A 17,096-nucleotide genomic window follows, 5' to 3' on the forward strand; every position below is an offset into this window, starting at 1 on the left:
CCCACCCCCTTCCCTCTCTCCCCCCTCCCCCTTCCCCTACCCCTCTGTCCCTCCTCCACCACTCCCCCGTCCCTCTTCCACCACTCCCGCTACCCCTCTACCCCTCCCTCCCTCCCTCCCTCCCTCCCCACTCTACCACTTCTCTCACACTTCTCTCCTCCCCCCTCCCTCTCCTCACCCCTCTCACTCTCCCATCCCTCTCTCCCCCACCCCCTTCCCTCTCTACCCCCGCCCCCTTCCCCTATACCTCTGTCCGTCGTCCATCACTCCCCCTACCCCTCACCTCCTCCCTCCCCACTCTACCACTTCTCTCTCCCCACCCCCTCCACTCTCCCTCTCCACTCTTTCCCCTCTCTCCCCCCACCCCTCTCCCCCTCCCTCCCTCCTCCCCATCTTCCCCATCCCCCCTCCCCCACATCTCTCTCCCCATCTCTCACCCCCTACCCCGCTCTCCTTTCCCTCCCAAATCTATCCAGTTTCCTCCTTCTCCTCTCCCCTCCCTCCCCTCTTCTCACCCCCCCCCCCCCCCCCCGCAAACGCCGTTGGGGAAACAGACCCAACGGGTCTGCACTTGGTCTAGTCTAATATATAAAACTGTGTCTGTCGCCTGCCGTCCGTCCGGCTGCCTTTCTTCCTTTTGATTCGTTTCCATCGTGTGATGTCACAATGCCCAATGCTCGCAGATGTCCAATCACAATGCCCAATGCTCGCAGATGTCCAATCGGAATGGATCCATTTACATGGACGGCTGCCGGCTGCATTTCTTCCTTTGATTCACTGCAACTCCGAAACCAGACGCAGAATCGCCGACATCTTTTTCACTTCGGTAGAGATTTCACTTTTCTTTCTAAGTATCCGCTCCTCATTACATTTCGTCGTGTTTAAGTACACGTTTTTAATCAAATCCTTCCCCCCCCCAATATTTCAAAAATAAACTGGCTTCTCACCCATAGAAGCAGCACCAGCCCCAGCCCCAGCCCCAGCCCCTGGTGAACGTTCCATCGTGTGATGACACAATGCCCGATGCTCACAGATGTCCAATCGGAATGGAACCATTTACATATGCCTTTGCAGGAGCCCCAGCCCCTGGTAAACGTTCCATTGTGTGATGTCACAATGCCCAATGTTCACATATGTCCAATCGGAACTTAAGAGGGAGTTAGATGTGGCCCTTGTGGCTAAAGGGATCAGGGGAAATGGAGAGAAGGCAGGTACAGGATACTGAGTTGGATGATCAGCCATGATCATATTGAATGGTGGTGCAGGCTCAAAGGGGCGAATGGCCTACTCCTGCACTTAATTTCTATGTTTCTATGTTTCCTTCTCATCACCCCTCTCCCTCTCCCACCCATCCCTCTCTCCCCCACCCCCCTTCCCTCTCTACCCCACCCCCTTCCCTCTCTCCCCCTTCCCCTACCCCTCTGTCCCTCTTCCACCACTCCCCCGTCCCTCTTCCACCACTCCCGCTACCCCTCTACCCCTCCCTCCCTCCCTCCCTCCCTCCCTCCCTCCCTCCCTCCCTCCCCACTCTACCACTTCTCTCACACTTCTCTCCTCCCCCCTCCCTCTCCTCACCCCTCTCACTCTCCCATCCCTCTCTCCCCCAACCCCTTCCCTCTCTACCCCCGCCCCCTTCCCCTATCCCTCTGTCCGTCGTCCATCACTCCCCCTACCCCTCACCTCCTCCCTCCCCACTCTTCCACTTCTCTCCCCCCACCCCCTCCACTCTCCCTCTCCACTCTTTCCCCTCTCTCCCCATCCCCCTCTCTCACCCCCTACCCCGCTCTCCTTTCTCTCCCAAATCTGTCCCATTTCCTCCTCCTCCTCTCCCCTCCCTCCCCTCTTCTCACCCCCCTCCCCCCACCTGTTTGTTTGGGGGGTGGTTATTGTGAGTGTTATGCCGCCCCCCCCCCCCCCCCCCCCCCATCCCCCGCAATATTTCAAAAAATACTGGCTTCTCACCCATAGAAGCAGCCCCAGCCCCAGCCCCTGATGAACGTTCCATCGTGTGATGTCACAATGCCCAATGCACAAAGACATTGTTGCCATAGAGGGAGTACAGAGAAGGTTCACCAGACTGATTCGTGGGATGTCAGGACTTTCATATGAAGAAAGACTGGATAGACTCGGCTTGTACTCACTAGATTTTAGAAGATTGAGGGCGGATCTTATAGAAACTTACAACATTCTTAAGGGGTTGGACAGGCTAGATGCAGGAAGATTGTTCCAGATGTTGGGGAAGTCCAGAACAAGGGGTCACAGTTTAAGGATAAGGGGTAAATCTTTTAGGACCGACATGAGAAAAACATTTTTCACACAGAGAGTGGTGAATCTCTGGAATTCACTGGCACAGAAGGTAGTTGAGGCCAGTTAATTGGCTATATTTAAGAAGCAGTTAGATCTGGCCCTTGTGGCTAAAGGGATCAGGGGGTATGGAGAGAAGGCAGGTACAGGATACTTAGTTGGATGATCAGCCATGATCATATTGAATGGTGGTGCAGGCTCGTAGGGCCGAATGGCCTACTCCTGCACTTAATATCTATGTTTCCCTCTCTTCACCCCTCTCCCTCTCCCACCCATCCCTCTCACCCCCACCCCCCTTCCCTCTCTACCCCACCCCCTTCCCTCTCTCCCCCCGCCCCCTTCCACCATACCGCTCTGTCCCTCTTCCACCACTCCCCCTACCCCTCCCTCCCCACTCTTCCACTTCTCACCCCTCTCTCTTCCCTTCCCTTCCCCTCTCACCCCCACCCCTTCCCCAACCCCTCTGTTCCTCTTCCACCACTCCCCCATCCCTCTTCCACCACTCCCGCTACCCCTCTACCCAACCCTCCCTCCCTCCCCACTCCTCTCCCCCTCACCCTCTCCTCATCCCTCCCCCACCCCCCTTCCCTCTCTCCCCCACCCCTCTTCCCCCGCTACCCCACCCACTTCCCTCTCTCTCCCCCCGCCCCCTTCCCCCTACCCCTCTGTCCCTCTTCCATCACTCCCCCTACCCCTCTCCTCCTCCCTCCCCACTCTTCCTCTTCTCTCCCCCTTCCCCCTCCTCTCTCCCCCCACCCCTCTCCCCCTCCATCCATCCATCCTCCCTTCCCTCCCCATCCTCCCCTCCCCCACGTCTCTCTCCCCATCCCCCTCTCTCACCTCCTACCCCGCTCTCCTTTCCCTCCCAAATCTGTCCCGTTTCCTCCTCCTCCTCTCCCCTCCCTCCCCTCTTCTCACCTCCCCTCCCCCCACCTGTGTGTTTGGGGGGTGGTTAGTGTGAGTGTGATGCCGCAGCCCCCCGCCCCCCCCCCCGCAAACGCCGTTAGGGAAACAGACCCAACGGGTCTGCACTTGGTCTAGTTGATCTTAAAGATGTTTACTATTTAGTACCATTCACAAGGATCATCGCAGATACCTGAAATTTACCTGGATGGGGCAGCTATATCAGTTTAAAGCGTTACCCAATGGGTTCACATCAGCCCAAGATTGTTCACCAAGACACTAAAACCAGCTCTGGCAATATTCAGAAGACAAAAACATATTGTCAAGGCATATCTTGATGATATCTTAAATGGTAGGCAAGACCATGGAATTGACTATGTTAGCTGTATCAGCTACCAAACAGTTATTCGAAAACCTGGCATTGTCTTACATCCAGATAAATCTAAGTTGAAGCCATCCACAATTATGGACTACTTGGGCTTCACAATTAATTCAGTCTACGTGAATGTAACATTGCCAAGAGACAAAATAGTTGAATTGGCACAATCATGCAACAATTTAATGGTCAACGAACTACCAACTATTCGACAAGTAACAGAGTAATTGGGAAAATGGTAGCAGCATTTCCGGCTACACAATTCGGACCTTTGCACTTTCAAAACTTACAAAGAGCAAAGGTACAGGCACCAAAAACGACATACAGGTCGTTATGATCGTGTCATGAAGTTACCCACTGAAGCAATATCAGAACTACAGTGGTGGGCAAAAAACGTTTGGCATCGTTTTTCAGCCCTATTATCATCACTAACCCTACGTTAGTTATCCAAACAGATGCCAGTGCTCAAGGCTGGGGAGCAACTAACTCTATATCCAGCACAGGTAATAGATGGACTAACCCAGAGTCATCATTACCACTTACACTGGGCATTAATTATCTAGAGATGTTGGGTGACTTTTATGGTTTAAAGCATATGCACAAATATGCATCACTTGCATGTACGGTTACAAATAGATAATACTACGGTGGTGGCCTACATTAACCATATGGACGGCATAAAATCGGTATCATGCGACAAGTTGGTCAACACAATTTGGCAATGGTGTGTCGAAAGACATATTTGGCTATCAGCAACTTACCTGCCAGGTAGGCTAAATACAGTGGCAGACACCAGGTCACGTAAAATTTAATGACAACATCGAATGGATGTTAAACCCCCAAAAATTTGCAAAAGTTATCAAGCAATATGGCACGCCAGATATCGATTTATTTGCATCAAGGCTAAATCACCAGGTACCTATGTATGTCGCTTGGGAACCAGACCCTGAGGCAGCAGTGGTAGATGCGTTCGCGCTGGATTGGGGAAATTCTTCTTCTATGCATTTCCTCCCTTCTGCCTCATCAGTCGGGGACTACGCACAATACAATTGGACTCTGCTTCACGTATTTTGATAGTACCCGACTGGCCTACGCAGCCATGGTTCCCAATACTCCATGACATGGTTGTTGAAACTCCGATGGTATTCCCCAGTGACCCAGAGTTATTAACACCCAGTGTCGGGCACAAGCCACCCGTGCCATGAAAAAATCAAACTCCTGGGTTGCAGATTCTGCACAAACCACTTCTGGGACTGGGATTATCAGAACTAACCGTCGACACCATGTCAGCATCCCTCCGAACATCCACTAAAAAACAGCACTTGTCCAGCATCAAAAAATGGGAGAAGTACTGCTTGGATACAGGGACCACCTACTCAACCGCTACAGTTACCAACGTACTGGAATTCCTGGTGAACCTTCACCACGATGAAGGACCCAGCTACAGAGCCATCAACACAGCTAGAAGTGCCCTGTCTGTCTATTTAAAACCAGCTCCAGGACAACAGGCCAAGGTGTCCCACCCGCTGGTGGTCAAACTAATGAAGGGTATTTACAACTCTAACCCCCTAGACCAAGGTACACCCATACATGGGATGTCAGTGTGGTCCTGACGTACCTCAGGGGATGGTCACCAGCCAGATCCCTCAACCTGGAACAATCTATGCTCAAAACACTCATGTTGATGGCACTTGTATCTGCACAGAGGGTCCAGTCACTACACCTATTGCGACTGGACAGCATGTTCACAGCTCCAGACCAGATCTCTGTTGTTATCCAGGGAATGATCAAACAGAGCAGACCAGGAACACCTAATCCAGTCGTGGAATTCCGGGCTTACCCGCCAGAACCACGGTTATGTGCCATGACCCACCTACTATCCTACATAGACACAACCAAAAATATTCGAGGGAGATGAAAAGCCTTGTGGGTCAGTCATAAAAAACCTTATGGTCGGGTGACGAGCCAAACCATTTCGAGATGGCTCAAGCAGGTGCTAAAAGCTGCTGGGATAAACACTAACATGTACAAATCTCACTCCACCAAGGCAGCATCCACGTCTACGGCTAAAAGAATGGACGTGCCTATAGACCACATCCTGGCTACAGCAGGATGGTCGGAGGAAAGACCGTTCAGAAACCTGTTTTATTTGCAGACATTTTTTCTACAGACTGCAAATATTTAATTTAAGCCCAGGGGAGCAATTTAATTTCTTTGTTGTTATTGTTAAAAAATACCATTGTGTTTTTCTACAAACAGATTCATTGGTTGATTACAATAACACACTTCCTCCCTCAAGGACTTCGGCAGTGCGTGAAGTAATACCTGTTACACGGGTTGAAATCACAGAGCTTTGAAGTCTTCACGTAGTCACTCACATGACTCCGAAGTAAAATAGTAAGATTAAACGAGAACTTACCAGTTTGAAGTTTGATCTGTATTTTGTGAGGAGTTACGATGAGGGATTACGTGCCCTCCGCTCCCACCCTCAATAATATGGGTCAAACTGATAAACTGATGTCTCCTTTTCTTTGCTATGTTTACTTCAATAACTGTGTATATCTGTGATTCCACACCGCTGCTTTGAAGTATGCCGCGCATGCGTGCTGAGCGGGCTCTTCACGTAATCCCTCATCGTAACTCTTCATAAAATACAGATCAAACTTCAAACTGGTAAGTTCTCGTTTAATCTTACTATTTCCTATTATAGGAATGTGAAAATGTAATTCTCTTGTATTGTAATATCGTCTGGTATTTACAATTTAATTTAAAAAAAAAGAAATGGTTTATTATTATCACGTGTACCGAGGTACAGTAAAACACTTTGTTTTCCATGCAATACAAAGAGATAAGATATCCCATACATAAATACAATCAAGCCAAACTCGAGTGCAATAGATAGAGCAAAGAGTGCAGAATACAGTTCTCAGCATCGTAGTGCATCAGTTCCACAGATAAATGTCCACAATGGGGACAGAGTTGAATTGGACATTGCCTTATCTTCTAGAAGGACCATTCAGAAGCCTGATAACAGAAGGGAATAAGCTGTTCCTGAGTCTGGTGGTGTGCACTTTAAAGTTTCTGTACCGTCTGCCATATGAGGGCAGGGAGAAAAAGGAATGACTGGGGTGGGACAAGTCTTTGATTATGTTGGCTCCTATAGCAAGGCAGCGTGAAGTGTAGATGGATTCAATGGTTGAAATCTGGCCTATGTGATGGACTTGGCTACATTTACAACTCTCTGCAATTTCTTGCAGTCTTGGGCAGAGCTATTCCCAACCAAGCTGTGATGCAACCTGGCAGTATGCTTTCTGTGGTGCATCTGCAGAAGTTTATACAATTATTGGAGACATATCGAATTACCTCAGTCTCCTCAGGCATTGGTGTGCCTTGTTGGTTGTCACATCAGTGCGGTTGGTCCACAATAAATTGTTCGTAATATTAACGGCAAGAAACCTGGAGCTCTCAGCCACTTCAACTTTGGCACCATTGATACTGATTGGGGCATGTACTCCCACCATGCTTTCTGAAGTTGATAACTTGCTCCTTTGTCTTGCTGGCATTGAGGGAGAGATTATTGTCCTGACACTATGTTGCTAAGTTTAATGTCTCCTCCTATATTCTGTCTCTATTCCGTTCCATCTCCTCATTGTCCATTAAAATATTTGCAGAAAGTATTCACTTCAGCGAGTTAAAGTTTTTACCAGTTTCTTCTTGTATTGAAATGTGAATAAATCACTTCACAAATCAGTTCATAATTACACCTCCATTCTCAAATAAAGTAATTATTACACGTATATCTGTGTCCATGACTCAATTAAAAACCTTGCACATCAATGTTTTTTTTCAATGATTGCTGGACACAGGATCTATCAGAAACTTGTTTCTTTTGGGATAATGGCTCATACCAAAATTATTCCTCAGGTGAACTATCTTTTTCTAAATAACACCTACTCTGCGAATAAGGTGAACATATTGCTTGAGAAATCATTTTTTATTTTCTGTCTACATTAACATTCACTACTCATTAACCTTGGCACTGAGATTGCTAGATATTTTGGATTTATCATCAGAAGTTAAAATAATCTTTTTACATGAGACACTTCCTTACAAACTCATATCATGCATTGGAAAAATACTGCACACATTTGCAATAAGGTGTGTTTCATACAATGTTTCCCATTACACTAATTTCCTCACATTTCCCAGTAACCTATTTTCTCTCATATGCCCATTAACACCCCTTTGGAGTGATGGTGTCAGCTATTTACCAGCAATATTCCAACTTTGCTGTGATGCTGGTTCTCCCATCATTTCTCTCTTGGGCTTACTCCCAAAGGGAAGTATAATTGGGATAAATCCACTTGAAGATCCAGCACCATAATGATCTGAAAGGAATTTTCGTCCATTGATTTCAGAGGAGAACGGTTGTAAGGGATTTGTTTTTTTAAAACAAAAAAGCTTCGATAGATTTTGTGCTTAAAGGTATTTCTCTAATTTAAAAAAAATCAATGTTTTAATAATTTTATTAACTTTTAATTGATTTTGTATTTCCAGATTTCAGACAGCTTTGCCAGTTGTTGCATGGGTAGCGTTTATTCTAGTCCTCGCAATGTGATGGGATGCAAGCAAAATGTTTTATTGTGATGCAGTGCCCAGTTGCTGAGTTTGGAGCTGACTTTGTGCACATCTTGTTCTTGGCGAGACAGCCGCACTAGATTAACAAATTTTTCCATGAATCAGCTGAGTTATGGAGAGTAGAATTATGGTGGTTTTGTGACAGTAAACAAGGATAAACTGAAGTTAATTTGTAGGAAATTAGATGAAGAACATTTGTCAGAAGGAGAAATGAAGTAGAGGATGTCACACATTAATTGGAACTGACAAAGTATGGTATTTTGTGAAAAGAAAAAAAACACACAAAGTACTGGATGACTCAGCCGTCAGCCAGCACATGGATAAGCGCTGTGTTGGGTCGGAGCCTTATCCATGTTCTCAAGAGATGCTGCATGAGCCGCTGAGTTACTCCAGCTCAATGCTTTTTTTTTCCTTAAGATTCCAGCATTTCAGTGACTAATTTGTGAAATGGATCAGTGGTGAAAATAAGATTTTATTATGGCAATCTATTCAGGGTTTTTTTTTTAAACCAAGATTCAAATATAAATAAAATGTGCAAATTATAAGTGTCACTTTACATATAATAATTAGAAATATTGGTGAGCTTCAGGAATAAAAAGAATATCATCGTGAAATGTTGAGTCTTCAAAGAATGTGGATGAAAAAGGTAAAGAAAATCACCGGCAGGTTCAACAACGCAAGTAGGATTTCCATCTTAGAGCCAAGTTAAAGTCCAGTGTTGGCTGGCATTTAAACTTTGTAATCTAGTCGTTTTATCTCCATCAAGTCTGACAAATAATTTCCTATGCAACGTAGCTGAAGTTGGAGATAACTACAGCAAGGACAAATCTCTCCTGAAACTGAAAGTAGTGACTGCTTAGATTGGAAAAGCATTAGGGTTTATGTACGTATGACAAGGGGCAAACGCAAAGCTTCCATTTGCATAATGAATGGCCCAAAAATTCTGGTGCAGTGCAGCCTATTAATTCTGGAATTAAACATATGATTCCTAATGATGGGATTTTTTTATTGGTAGTTCAGTCTGAAAGAAAATTCCCAAGGCAGTAAAAGATTCACTTCTGAAATTGTAAAATCATATCGCAGGGGTTGGCCCAGGCTTGTTGATTAGACAAGAGCCTAGCTTGGAAGGAAATTAGATCATTTGGAATTTGCAAGCCTCTGCTCATTAACAGAATAAATATGACGGATGGACATTTGACGCTTTAACCATTTTAGAAAGGATTTGCACTCCAGTGGCCACTACATCAGAACAAGTGTGAACAGGAACATTACTTTGGACATCTTGAGAACATTATGGCCAACTTGAGATCACCAACTCTTGCCCCATCCCAAATCCCCAATCTTATTCTCTCTCTGTAATTGAAAATATCCCCCCTTAAATTTTATGAAGCCCTCCGTGAACTTCCCTTTTTCATGGCTAAGTTATCCCCAGCCAGCCTAGCATTTCACAGCCTAGTTACACCAGGTATCTTACAGCTTGGAGTGCATAGGTAAGGAGTCTGTGCTGTCAAAAATTATCATCTTTGCAGTGCCACTATATGCTGAGTCATGGAAACACATTACATTTTTGCTCCCAACATATCATAAAGGGGATAAAGTGCATATCGAGTTAGATATAGCTCTGAGAGCTAACGGAATCAAGGGATATGGGAAGAAAGCAAGAACGGGGCGCTGATTTTGCATGATCAGCCATGATCATATTGAATGGCGGTGCTGGTTCAAAGGGCCAAATGGCCTACACCTGCACCTATTTTCTATGTTTTTATGCAAATTGACATTGGGTATTTTTAAAACAGAGATTGATAGGTTTGTGATTAGTAAGGGCATAATAAGTTATGGGGAGAAAGCAGGGTAAAGGGGTTGAGGAAAAAATAGATCAACCATGATCAAACGATGGTCTAGATTCAAAGGGGTGTAAGGCCTAATTTTGCTCTATGTCTTATGAGATGTCTCATGATTAACAATCAAAACGGAGTATCAAATATATTATGGATAGAGATGGTTGGTTTGAAATTCATCACCATATATTGGAGCTAAATGCTCTCTAGAATTGTTCAGTGTATAGTGTACTCTGCCTCTGAGATTCAATTTATCAAAGTCAATGGAATGTATATAAAAATCAGAATATAATACATAATGCAGAATATCGTGTTATAGCTGCAGAGAAAATGCAGATAACAAAGTGCAAGAGCAGCAATGAGGTAGAGTGGCAGATCGGGAATTTATCATTTACATATTAGAGGTCTGTTCAATATTTTGAAAACGGCATGAAGAAGCTATGCTTGAATCTAGAGTTGCGTGGTTTCAAGCTTTTATTTTTCCTGCCCAGCGGGAGAATGAAGGTGGAATGACTGGGGTACAACAGGAGTGGTTCCTATTATATAGATTGCTTTCCTAAGGCAACATGAGGTATAGATGGTGTCAGTGGGGGGAAGAGGGTGGGGCGGCTGGTTTGTGCGATGGAATGGACTGCGTTCACAACTGTCTGCAATTTCTTGTGTTGTGATACCAAGCTGTGATTCATCCAAATAGCATGTTTTCTCTGGTGTATCTGCACCATAGGTTCAAATTGGTAAGTTGTTGGATACATGCCAGATTTCCTCAGTCTCCTGATGAAGTAAAGGTGTTGGTAGGCTTTGATTATTTTTTAATTTATGAGCATAATTAGCAAAGGTTTACCCTTGCGTGTTCAGGTGCAGCTGCTATCTGTAATGCATTTCTTGTCCAAGTGCTTCAGTGTATGCCAAATTGATCTGATCCATCTCACAAGAAAGCACCTGTCTTCAACGATTTATTGAGATACATTGACATCATTGAGAAAGCAATGGAAGGGACCAATTGCCTAAAGGAAACATAATCCATGGTGACATCATTAGTGTATATGAGAAACAAATAAACAAACACAAAGCATTTATTGCATCAGATGAGGTTAATGAACTGCATTTAGATCAGCTGCAACACCAGTGTGCCATATGATGCTACTTTAAAATTCAGGAGGACTGGGTGCTGCAGTGCTTCAGGCAGGGCTTGTTGTCTCTGGGACCTGGATTCCATTCCAGCCCAGATTGATGGATGAAAGTTTCCATTGCTTGTTGGCAGCAGAATCCGATCTGAAAGTAATTTTACAAGCCTCAATCCGCTTCTTAGCAAGCATCTGCCAGTAGCACAAAATTGCATTAAACTGATATAAAAGGAGCTGGCACTATGGTATCTGGACAGGGAAAGGAGAGGGATTTAAACCCTTTCTGGTTGTGTTGTTCCTTTATGAAACTTGATGAGCAAAGCTTGGTTCCATTCCAAAAGGAAAATGACAGCAAATGCTGTTGGATCAGTCGTGGCTCAGATCAGAAATGCAGCTGAATTGGAAAACAAATAAAAGTGAAGTTGTCAGAATCTGCAACCCTAACAGAAATGCTTGAAGTACTCGGGCAGTCAAGCAGCATCTATGGAAAGTAAACATTTCTGGTTTAAACACTTGAACTGAGAGAGAAAGCAAATTAATTTAAATAGCAGAGAAGGCATGGAGGGCAGTGGGTGGATGAAAATGTGTGGAATAGGGTAAAATGTAGCCTATCCTGTCCATGCTGAGCAAGTTGGCATGTTTGACTAGTCCCATTTGCCTGTATTTGTCCCTCGAGTCCCTTCCTATCCATATATCTGTCCAAATATCTAATCGTGATTGTATCAACTTCTATAGCTCAAATTTCACTGTACCAATTGGTGCATGTGACAATAAATGTGAACTTGAACTTGAACTTGAATTTGAACTAGCTACATCTGTCAGCTCATTCCAGATGCCACTCAGCATTTTATAACCCAAAGTAAAAAGCACCAACTTAAACCTATGTCAAACCTGCAAGCCCCTATGTCAAACTATCTCCCTATGTCAAACCTGCAAGCCCAGGTAACTTCTTGATGAATATCTCCTGCACCCTTTCCAACTTAAAGACATCCTTCCTATAGCTGGGTAACCAGAGGTGCATAAGTGTGGTCTCGCCAATGACTTGCACAACTGCATCATAATGTTCCAACTTGTATACCTAATGCAGGCAGGTGTACCAAAGGCTTCCTCAGCTCTCTCTGTCCATCTGGTTCACTACTTTCAGGAAGCCATGCAACGCACTCCATTGATGGTGTAAGTCCTGCCCTGGTTCGACATATCAAAGGGTAACGCCTCACACTTTTCAGACTTAAATCTATTTGCCATTCTGTGGCCCACCTTCCCAAGTGATCTGGATGCTGTGATTAACTGTGGCCTGGTCCACAATAGTTCTCCCATGGACAAGTTGATCTTGAAAACCATGCCCTGCACACAAGAGGGAAAATAAACAGATCTTTCCTTGAGTGACTCCAATGGCAGAATCAGACTTGATCCTCTGGCAAGGAGGGAATAGGGAAAGCTAACTTCTACTATGTCCTCCTCCAAACAAAAATAACTAGAAGCATGATAATACCTAACATCCTATTTCACCATGGAGAAAAGCACAAGACCTCATACCCACTGATATAGACACAAACCTGTTAGTTTATATAATTGCCTATGGTTAGCCTCAAGGCTGTGCTGCACAATGTCAGACACCAATGACTATTGGACTGACTACTACCTAAATGTCCTCTTCACCAGCTAGGCTCCAAAAACAACCGTGAACAGCAATATTGGCAGAGGAAAACTGATGTTGAAGATTCCAAGGACCCAACAAAATGAGTGCTTCTATGACAGCATCTCACAGACAATGTGATGCCTCCAAACATCAGGAACCCCAGTGTCCTCGGTGTTTGCACTGCCCTAGTCCACTATAATTATCACTTGTCGAGAAACCCTTAGTTGTAAAATTTGAAAACTTGAAGACTGATTTGATGAAGATGGATAGGTCTGTGTGCGTAGAGTTAATTAATCATAAATGCTAAGCATTCTTAGTTTGGAAATTTTCCAATCTTCAAGGGAAAGGTAGCAGCTCTACAGACCTCAGAAGGCTGTGATCCAGCAGAAAACTGACCTGCCGACTAGCTAGTGAATGGATAGAGGACAGGAGATCATGCAATTCACTGATGGCCAAGACGTGTGTAAATATTTTCATGCTGTCAAGGCTGTTCATGATCTAAATACCCAGAGGCTACCCTGCTGGGACTTGGGAATAGAAGTGAACTTTCTTACGGAGCACGAGATGGTCAGCACTTGCTGAAAAGGATGCACAGCTCAAAACAACACTGAATCCGCTATCAGCAGCCTTTACAAGTCAGGTGACACAGTGGGGGATCAAGTATGAGATTTTATTGAAAATAATACGTGAGAACACTTTATCCAGTGAATCATTTAAAATCCTTTCAGCTACACATAGAGATATATGAAACCACACATTTAGTGGATTTGAATTGCTCTTTATGCGGCTCGCATGAGGGAATGTGGGAGGGCTGTGGCATCAAAAGCAATAAAATAACAATAAAAACATATTAAATCTCTCCAGTAAGATTTAAAAATTAATTTCACTTCAATAAGCTAAATCGGGGAAAAAATTAACAAATTATGTTCAGAGACCCATTTAACTTGATAGGAAACAGAAGTTAAAAGAATCATTTTGGCATGGCAGATCATTGAGGGTTTGGTGGATATTCGTTCATGGTTCACAATTTCAATCTCCAGATAACAATGCTGCTCAAGAAGAACAAAGTGACACGCCTTAATGACCACCGAATGTACGAACTTGCGTTCAGTAATGATGAACTGCTTTAGGAGGTTGGTTACGATGTCTGCTTTAATAAGGACTTGGACACACTTCAATTTGTCCACCACCACAACAGATCAACAGCGGATGCAATCTTGCTTTCCATGTGTCAGATTTAAGTCCATACTGATTCAGCAGGCAGGGCCACCAGTCTGAGAGATGGGACTTCTGCTTAACATCATGTTGCTCCACGAGGAGTCTACAGGAGCGGAACTGGATAGTCATAGCCATCGGCTTGAACCACAGCAACCTTGGACTTCCCCAGAGAGACCCAGGTAAGTGCCTGTGTAGGAATTGTCATTTTACAGAGTGTCTACCTCATAGAAGATAACATCCAAGTTGCAAGTAGGAAGGCAAGCAATTTTCTGTTAAGATGAAGAACAAGCTATATGAAGAAGGGTCTTGATCCGAAATGTCACCCTTTCTTTCTCTCTGGAGATGCTGCCTGTCCCGCTGAGTTACTCCAGCTTTTTGTGTCTATCTTCGGTTTAAACCAGCATCTGCAGTTCCTTCCTACACATTCAATTATGGCTGATCTTTGCCACCTAATCCCATTTTCCTGCCTTCTCCCCATAACCCTTGACACCCATTCTAATCAAGAATTTGCCTATCTCTGCCTTAAAATATCCACTGACTTGGCCCCCTCAGCACTTTGTGGCAATGAGTTCCACAGATTACGTACCCTTTGACTACCCTCACCTCTTTTCTAAAAGAGTGCCCTTTAATTCTGAGGCTATGACCTCTGGTCCTAGACTCTCCCACCAGTGGAAACATCCACTCTATCTATGCCTTTCAATGAGGTCCCCCCCTCAACCTTCTAAACTCCAGTGAGTAGAGGCTGAATTTCAGAAATTTAATAACACAAAGGTGACAAGGAAAGAAATGCAATGTTTCAAAATGAAGGGCAAGCAAAAAAGAGCATTCAAGTACAATTTGAAATCAAAGAACTCCAGAAAGCTGGAAATGTGAAACAAAACAGAAAATACCGAAGACACTCAGCCGGCCAGGCAGGGTCTGCGGAAGGAGAACCAATTGATGTTAGATCCCAGATCTTTCATGTGCCATGTAACGGATGGAGAGAAATAATTTTTAGACATTATATATGTCTTCAAACAAATTCATTAGATACAATGATCTACCCAATTGAGTTGAATACATTTTTAAATTTGTATTTGATATTCATCTTATATCTCCATTTTGTTTTATCATGGAAGTTTATTTGGTATAATATCACTTTCCTGTCAACATTTTAATGAAAACAAATGTTTGATTTGTCTCCCAAACTGTGTTTATATTTTATCTTCATTGGCTTTTAAACTTTATTTGATTTTTTTCCCCCAAATGGAATGAAGATTTAACATGTACTGTGAATATTGAGTTGTCATGAAGTGCTAACTTAGTAGGTTAATGATAAAAAGCACTTTTTCTTCTTACTCCAGTCGTATGTAAGATGAGAAAAGTTCACAATCTTGAGTGATATATTTGAACAGTTTTCATATAACAGGCTTGAAAATATCCAAGCAAATCTGCCAGTCATCACAAAATAATATTTGGCTCCAAAAGTGTTGAGACAGATCAAGAGACCAGGAAGAGATTAAATCAGAGTCTTCAGGAGAAGTGATCAACCATTTAAGTGATGCCATCTATTTCAGAAATTAGCTATACTTCCGTTGCAAGATTAATATTTTACCTTCTCTTCCACTACTCGCCCATCCTGTTTTTAATTTTGGTAAACCATGTACCACGGAACACAGGGAGTGCTTATAAACTGGTGATAACTCCAGCCCTTAAAAAAGATTCTGAAATGCTGTCTTCAAATCACAGTTTTAGTCTTTTTCTTTCATTTTAAGACCTTGATTGTTAATTTGAAAATGAGTATAGAAATTGGGAGGTCAGATTGCAGTTGTATAAGACGTTGGTGAGACTGGATTTAGAATATCTTGTTCAGTTCTGGGCACCATGTTATAGGAAATATATTGTCAAGCTTGAAAGGGTTCAGAGAAGATTTATGAGGATGTTGCCAGGACTAGAGGGTGTGAGCTATAGGGAGAGGTTGAGTAGGCTGGGTCTCTATTCTTTGGAGCACAAGAGGATGAGGGGTGATCTTATAGAGGTGTATAAAATCATGAGAGGAATAGATCGGGTAGATGCACAGAGTCTCTTGCCCAGATAGGGGAATCTAGGACCAGAGGACATAGATTCAAGGTGAAGGGGAAAAGATTTAATAGGAATCTGAGGGGTAACTTTTTAACACAAAGGGTGGTGGGTGTAAGGAACAAGCTGCCAGATGAGGTAGTTGAGGCTGGGACTATCTCAATGTTTACGAAACAGTTAGATAGGTACATGGATAGGACAGGTTTGGAGGGATCTGGACCAAGCACAGGTAGGTGGGACTGGTGTAGCTGGGACGTGTTGGCCAGTGTGGGTGAGTTTGGCTGAAGGGCCTGTTTCCACACTCTATCACTCTATGACTTCTACTGATCAACCAACCAGTAATAAATTTCAGCAAAAATATGGGAGCATTAATTCAAACATCAATTTCCCACACAAAATGTAAGCTCTTCACTGTTTTATATATTGAGATTTAAAAGGTTTGAGATGTATGAGCGGACAGCATTTGAAGCCGATTCTGTATCAGTGTTTTCATTAAATCAAGTTCAGTTTGCTCATCCAGTTTATGATTTTCATTCAGCAAAGTTCATCAATAAATCTGTCAGAATTGAACACTTTTGGTGTTTTAGTTTGTCATAGCAGAGAATAAATTTCCAACATGAAAGATATAAATGTTGGAAGCTTAGATACTGAAGTTATTAAAACCCGTTTCAAGAGCATAAAAATCCATTAGCATTTTCTGTTGCTTTTGAAGGTAGTTATCTTGTCAGCAGTGCAGACAGACAATGTAGACATAATGCCATTTTAGAAAAAAATGTAATGCTGCATCAGTATGATGAGTAGGAAGTTGAATGTTTTATTTTTATGTTTTACCCATATCATAACATTTTAATAGTGAAAATGTTCATACTTTAAATTATTATAAATATATATTTGCATTGATATACAATCCCATCAGGGTTACTAAAATGTCTTTAGGTGCATCATATTTGGCAATACATGTATGTGGTTGAGTGCAGTGATTGTTGTAAGATGCAAGA

The sequence above is a fragment of the Amblyraja radiata genome, chromosome 19 (genome assembly GCF_010909765.2).
Source record: "Amblyraja radiata isolate CabotCenter1 chromosome 19, sAmbRad1.1.pri, whole genome shotgun sequence".
NCBI lineage: Eukaryota > Metazoa > Chordata > Chondrichthyes > Rajiformes > Rajidae > Amblyraja > Amblyraja radiata.